A 7,652-nucleotide genomic window follows, 5' to 3' on the forward strand; every position below is an offset into this window, starting at 1 on the left:
GAGAGAGAGAGAAAGAGAGAAAAAGAGTGTGAGAGAGGTTAGGTTTTCATTTCCACCTGTTGTCATCAGCCCTGTTCCCCATGTCAACCAAAAAAATATATATATATTTTTTTATGACTGATTCATTTGTCTTTATTCCTGAAAAAGTCAAGCTTTATTCAATATTACCCTTGAAAAATGTGACTTCATTCTTGAGAAAAAAATCCTATGTTGTTGTGGATTAATTTGTCATTATTCTTGAAAGAAACAAGGGGGAGAAAATGTGCTTTATTTTTGAAAAATGTGTCCTTATTCTTGAAAAAATAACTTTATTCGGCATTAATCTTGAAAAAAACGTGACTTCATTCTTTAGTCACAAAAAATGCTCTTTTTTTAAAAACGTTTTTCTTTATTCTTGATTTTATTCTAAAAAATTACTTTATCCCCCGAAAAAAAAGATTCTTGAAACTATAACTCTAATCTTAAAAATATGACTTGATTCCCAAAATAACTCAAAAAAAGATTCTCAAAAATATCAAAACAAAATCCTAACCCCCCATTTAAAAAAAAATAATTATTTTATATTCCTTTATTATGACTCGTTGATCTCCAGCGCTGATCTTTGAATCAATACAAAATGAAGGCCTTTAGTTAATTGGCCCAAAAAAAAAAGGACACACTTTTTGTGTTAATGAAGGTGCTGAAGTCCAAAGCGGCCGTCTGTCCACCCCATAAATTAGTTTCTCTGCCTGGACCGCATCGCCACGACGACAACATGCTCCATTGCTGTGGCAACTGAGCGGTCGCTGGTGTGGCCTCTATTTTTGCACGTTGTCACGGGAGACGCGCGGCTGTCTGTCCACCACCGAGCGCCTCTGCACTTTGGAGTTTACGGAGTGCGCTAGATACAATCTCAGAAAATCTCTTCTCAAAACATAGTTCTTGAAAAAAAAATGACTTCATTGTTCAACCCATTTGACGTAAACCATGCGAAATGATATCTTGAAAAGCTGTGACCATATTCTAAAACGATTCTATGTATTGTCTAAATTTTGACTTCATTCTTAAAAAGATATATGCTTGCAAAAAAAAATCTGACTTCATTTTTGAAAGTATGACTTTATTCTTGAAAAAATATTGAATTCACAGGAAATTCATTGCCAGTTATGACTTCATTCTTGAAAAAGACTTCGCATTACCTTTTGTCATGATTCTGTTTGTGACCAACAGGTGGCACTGTAGGGCTCCGCCTGCAGCTGCACACCTGTTGGTGATTGTGTAATTAGTGCCACTTTAAAAGGACTCCCGGCGCGACCACTCAGTGTCGGGTCATTGTTTGCTGCAGTCAGGTTTGTTTCAGTCATGTTTTGGTCACTGTTATGTCTTAGCTTCTGTCATGTTTTTTTGTTTGATACTTTGGACTTTTGTTTGTTTTGCGTTTAGTTTTCTCTATGGTTTAATACAATTTGTCAAGTACACCCTGCTCTTCTCTCTTGCCTGCTTTTTGGGGTCCACCACCACCTTGCAACGTGACACCTTTGCCAAAAAAAAATATAACTTCATTCTTGAAAAACAGATTTCACCATATTCTTAAACAAACACGAGCTGCATCTTCATCCTCAATGTATTTGACTTAATGCTTGAAAGGACCTGAAATGGTTGAAAAAAACAAACAAACAAACATTATCCTCTGAAAAATGAAAATATTCCAGATGTCATTTCCCAAGATTCCATTTATCATTTCTCTATAATTTTGTTTGTCTTTTGACCTTGTCCCCCATCTTGGACCACTTTAGAGGCGAGCTTGCGCAGCATGGTGTCTCTTTTGTTTACAACACGTCTTGCTGAAGCCTACCAAATGTCGTTCTTGTAAAAATGTCACGTGTTGTGAGAGGAGAGCTTTCAGTTGCAATGTTGTTGTGTTTTATGTTACACGACATGTTTGTCATGTCAGGTATCATCTGGCCTATGGAGTGTATTCTCTACCCGGTTACCTCAGTCTGGCCCTGCCTCGGGCCTACGCCTCCGAAGCACTGCGATGCATCATTGTACAAAGGTACACACACACTCACATTATGTAAGAGTCAGTGTGAAGCTGTTCTTGTAGCGTGACACTGTGGTGTGACTGAGTCTACGTACGAAGTACAAAGTGTTCTACTGTAAGAGACCGATTCCCAACCGCTCTTCTGTAAATGATCCAATTTCTCTTCATTGGTCTGAAAATAGTTATTTACTGACTAATTTCCGGGTGTCTATGTTCATCTATCTATGGCAGTGATGTATAGTGACAGACGAAACAACAGCATTCGTACTACGGAATAGTTTGATGATGGACACATTATCTGGAGCAGTTATCAATCAATATTTACTTAATTAGTATTTGACAAAAACATTTTTCAAAAGTAAATAAAATACATGATGCAGGCTGCTACAGGTGAGTTTTGCTAGTTGAACAGTTTTGTTCTGACCAACCAAAAATGGTGACATCATCATGGGCCAGTACATTGCCCTGCGTGGAGGAATTGGAAGCTCTCAAGTCAAGGTTGTATCGTTTTACCTCCCTATACACTGTAAAAAAAAATAAAAATTGAGAGCTCCAAATTTTAAGGCCAAAAAAAAAAAAAATGGGCAAGACGAGAAAATATTTTCAATTTTTCATGTGAAAATTGGCTTTGCTGCATCCCCCCCCCAAAAAACAAGTTTACTGAACTCATTGTCCCTTGTATTGTCCCCACAGCTTTAAAATATAACAAACAAAAAAAGCTTGGAAGCAAACAACTTGCTTTCTTTGTTGCGCTAACTAACACTGTTGCCATAAATGTCAGTAATATATACAGTAGTTTATAGTTGTTCCAACATAAATTAGTCTTTTAGCTCTGAAAAATAAACAGTTGGGATGGGGAAGGAATAGATGCACCTTCACGGAACAAATAGTCAGGTTAAAAATGAAGATCATCAGAGAAGGTCACGCTTGGGTTGCCTTCATGTGCTTCCAGGTTACAAAACGATGACGGTGATGATGAAGAATCTTGGCTCGTGCCACATTCAAAGACCCTCAAAGCTCCCGCCGACGGTTCCCGCGGCAACCAGAAACAGCCACAGGCCTCCTATTCCTCCGCGGGTGACAGACCGGTCCGATGACATCATCCTTTGCCCCTTGCATCACTTGTGTACCTTGTCGCCGTGACGACCGCAATGCAGATGATGACCCAACCGCCTCTGGGACTTCACCTCGCTGACTGGTTGGAGCTATGTGAGTGTGTGCGTGCGTGTGTGTCTGTGTGTGTGTGTGTGTGCATGCAGTGTAATTACCTATTTTTATACTTTGCAAATTTGAACAAAAAGCAGCCCGCTGCTACTTTTGTGACTGCGTAGCTTGCAATAATTCTCGATTTTATTTTTCATAACAAAAATTTGAATATGCAAAACAACAACGTACAAATGACAACAAAGCACACTTTGCTCCATATAGTTTTTTTCTTGACTCATGACATCAGTTCAGAGGCAATAAACTGAAGAAAAATTTGCGGTGATTTCATTTTGAGCTTTACGTTGCATTGTTGGTTATTCTATTTTTCAATTAACTGTTTTTTTAAAAAAAATCAGTTTTTCTGTCCATTTTCTCAAATTTTCATTTTTTTCATATTAATGTCATTTTTTTATTATTATTATGATTTCAAAGCAGTGAGACAGATCAACACTGATGGTGAAATAACATCTGACCAAATAGTCGTTATCATGAGTGTGGGTCTTGTTCTTCGATGACTTCACAATTACAGTCGATGAAATGACATGCACACACACACACACACACACGCACAAAGTCTAACCGAGTGTATGGTATGTTGTATTTGTTGTCTGTTTTGCCATTAAAAGGCGACGGGATGAGTCAAACATGATAGCCGAGCACTTCATTGATGAAACACTTCCAGATGTCGCCGTCAACGACAGGAAAATTCCAACACACAAACACACACGTGTAACTGACTTTGGGCCAGTTTAGTAGGGACGACATCTGTTTCGCCTTTTCTCTCATCATCTTTGCAGCATGTTGCTAATTACACGGAATACATTTTTCCATGCTGGACTTTATTTATTTATTTGGGTTAAAAAAAAAAAAGCAAAGACACGGAAATGTACACTTATGTAATATGTGTACACATGCACACACACCCAACATTAGATAACGCCTTCATTGTACACACATCAAACTAGCGGTGCAAACGGCATTCTAAGTATTAAAAACAACATGAATAGTCTTGGATTAAGCAAAGGGCAACTCTAAACAGCAAATGGAATATTAGTCAGGAATCCAGCTGTGTGGAGTTTGCATGTTCTCCCCGGGCCTGCGTGGGTTTTCTCCGGGCACTCCGGTTTCCTCCCACATTCCAAAAACATGGCAGGCTCATTGAACACTCTAAATTTGTCCCTAGGTGTGAGTGCAAGCGCGGATGGTTGTTCGTATCTGTGTGCCCTGCGATTGGCTGGCAACCGGTTCAGGGTGTCCCCCGCCTACTGCCCCGTAGACAGCTGGGATAGGCTCCAGCAACCCCCGCAACCCTAGTGAGGATAAAGCGGATCGGAAAATGGATGGATTGTTATTATTACATTTTACACAACTGTGCGCAAACGTAGTCACTTGTACTCAATCATGACAGTGTAAAATTCGACAGCAAAATGCCAAAGTTGATTAAAGTGAATTCAATTTAATAGAACGCAATACAACCTCATATATTGTCATACAATTTCACGTCTAGCCCATAATAGAATGCAAACGAAAATAAAATAACATCAAATGACTTTGTCTCAAATGCTGCTCGCTTATGCTAACACGTAATGGGAAGCGCCATAGACGGTTGAGCGAATAGCATAGATGTAGTGATGTTATAACGCGACAGATTTTTCTTCACACAAACGGTGGAGCAGCACATGTAAACATGTAAAACATACTCACATTAAAAAAATACTTTTTTTGCAATTTGTATGTGTCGACACCACTGCGAACATAATACAAAACATATTTTTAGATTAACACCATATACACACATTTTCTGATGTAATTCATGTACTGGATAATACTGGCTTGTGCAGTTGTGTCTCACGACTTCTCCTGCGTGACGATAAAGAACTATTTATACGTCAAATGCAGATTATGCGTAGAGGCTGGACAAGTCCTCACTCCACCTTTGGGGATTACATCTTAAAATAAAAAAAAAGAGGCTTGAGACAGTGCGAGAAGCGTCGTCTTGGGACTATTTCCATCCCAGGATAAGTTATGCTTCCCTTTTCTTGCCTCCTTAAGCCACGTGGCGTGAACTCTAAGGACTTGATGCAACATTATGTTGAGATCGTGTAAAAACCCAGTGCACACTGCACAATTGCTGCTGCTGCCGCTGCTTTGTGTGATATGCTAAACATTGTGTAAACATTGGCGAGCATGGTTACCATCACCATGGCAGCGCGACAACAGCGCTTGCCTCGGCCTCTCAAACACGGGACAGTGCTGTTATTTAATAGTTGACTACGCACCAGCCCGGCGTGTTTCTATCACACACACACACACACACACATAGACACACATCAGCAGCCCAGCTGTTGCTATGTTTTGCTCTTATCGCACAACAACAACAAGCACGACAAGAACAGCCTGGCCTGGCTTCAAGAACCCAAAGCCCCCCCAAGTCGTCCTGACAGACGCTTTGATGGATGTTGCTGACATCATGAAAAGATGGTTTATTCTATTTGGGAAGTCGAGGCAGTGACCGCTTCAACGCCTGACCCAAAATTTGGTGTCTCGTCGTCTAGTCTGAGAGAAGATGTGGCCAAATGGGAAACGTCGGTTCATTTTCTGTCGCGATTATATGCATTTGGGAGACAGGCGAGATGGCATCTATCCCAGCTGAATTTGGGTGCGCCCTCGACTGGTCCCCACCGATGTTATTATAGTTAACGAAAGCTAACGAAACTACTAAAACTAAGGATGGGCTAGTACTGATACCAGGTATGGGTATTGGGCCGATAACAGCCTTATTTTAAGGTCTCGGGTCCTTGTGGAGGCGGCCGATACTGGCCGCAAAAACAAGAATCTGACATTGAGTAACTCCTCCTCGGCAGTAGGGGGCGATAATACTGCAACAGTTTGACACATCTGCATCAGAAGGTAATTTTTTTTGTCGTGTTCAATGACGTTTTGTATATCAAAAGTACAAGTGTTATCAATGAGTACACAAAGTCTGAATACTCATACTTGTATCGGTCTGGAAAAAAATATGGTATCAAGGAGCCCTGACTAAAACTACAATTGCAAAAAATAAATAAAAACCATTAACGGAATGAAATGAAAAACTAAATGCTTTTAAAAAAATATAAACTAACTGAAACAACATTAATTTTTTTTAAAACAAACTAAAACAAACTATGAATAAAGCGCAAATGTACTTTTCGTCTATGTGAATTAATATCATACAAGGGCGTTGGGGTTGATTTTTAAAATATTTCGGTACTGCTCTTTATGAAGTACACACACACACACACACATATGTACTGTATATATAAAAAAATATATATGTATAATTTTTTTTCTCATTTTAAACTGTATCCCTAAAATGCCCGCTTAAAAGCACAAAAGTGTCTATGTGAGGAGGAGGCAAAAACTATGGAACGGTTCCCAGTAAGGTTGCAGTGTCACGCTCAGTGAAAAATGCCAAAAGACGAATATTTTCTTGACATCTTCACACAGACCTACAGCTCATGGGCTCCACAAAGAGTAACAAGAACATCCATCACCACAAATCAAAGGAAGGTGTGGCCGCTGCTCCCGCTTCTGCCGCTTGGAAATGCCAACAGAAGGTGTTTACTCTTGAAACCATGGTGACGTACACACACACACACACACACACACACACACACACACACACGGTACATAACATTACAGCGTGTGCAATGATTATGTAAGAGCCCGTGCATCCAGTCTGCAGCTCCTGCAGAAAGCTTGCTTTTCATAGTTGCCCTTTCTTGTGCATTTAACTGCAATTACAGCATCGAGTTGTGCTTTTAAACTTTTTTTACCCCCCAACAACCTCCTCGTAATCCTCACATCAATCAAATAGAACGACAGTACTATGTGTACCCCAAAGTGCCACAGAAGTTAAACAGCTGCGCATTTTCGAGCAAATAAAGTTGAAATGTTATTGACCGTGCATGATTAAAATGTCGCCTTGAGAGGAGGGCAGCATGTAATTAGCCCTTACATGCACCCTGTAACCTGATAGCATGATAAACTGTCCACTGTAGGAACTGCTGTCCCTGAAGGGGTTAAAATGAATTTGCATAATTTTGATCTCTTCAAGCATTAAATGAGAAACTTTGCAAGCATCCATGAAAATGTTTTTTTTCTGTCACGAATATTTTTATGTTGGACCTAATTAAGCCTGTATTAAATTATTATTTTGACCTTTTGTGTTTTTTTATTGCTATATGTCATTTCAGTCACGTAAGTGAATTGTTTTTAGTGTGATAAATTCAATTAAATGACAGTAAAAAATAATTCATGATTCATATGCAACTCTTTTTTCGCACTATCAATGATTTTCACAAAACAAATTCAAAAGAGGTCAAAATTAATTTCAAGCCTTTGTTGCAGACAGAAACTTGTTCTTGTTGATAAATTTGTT

This window comes from Hippocampus guttulatus, chromosome 10 (genome assembly GCF_054856545.1).
Source record: "Hippocampus guttulatus isolate MCC_2025c chromosome 10, RoL_Hgut_1.0, whole genome shotgun sequence".
Lineage (NCBI taxonomy): Eukaryota > Metazoa > Chordata > Actinopteri > Syngnathiformes > Syngnathidae > Hippocampus > Hippocampus guttulatus.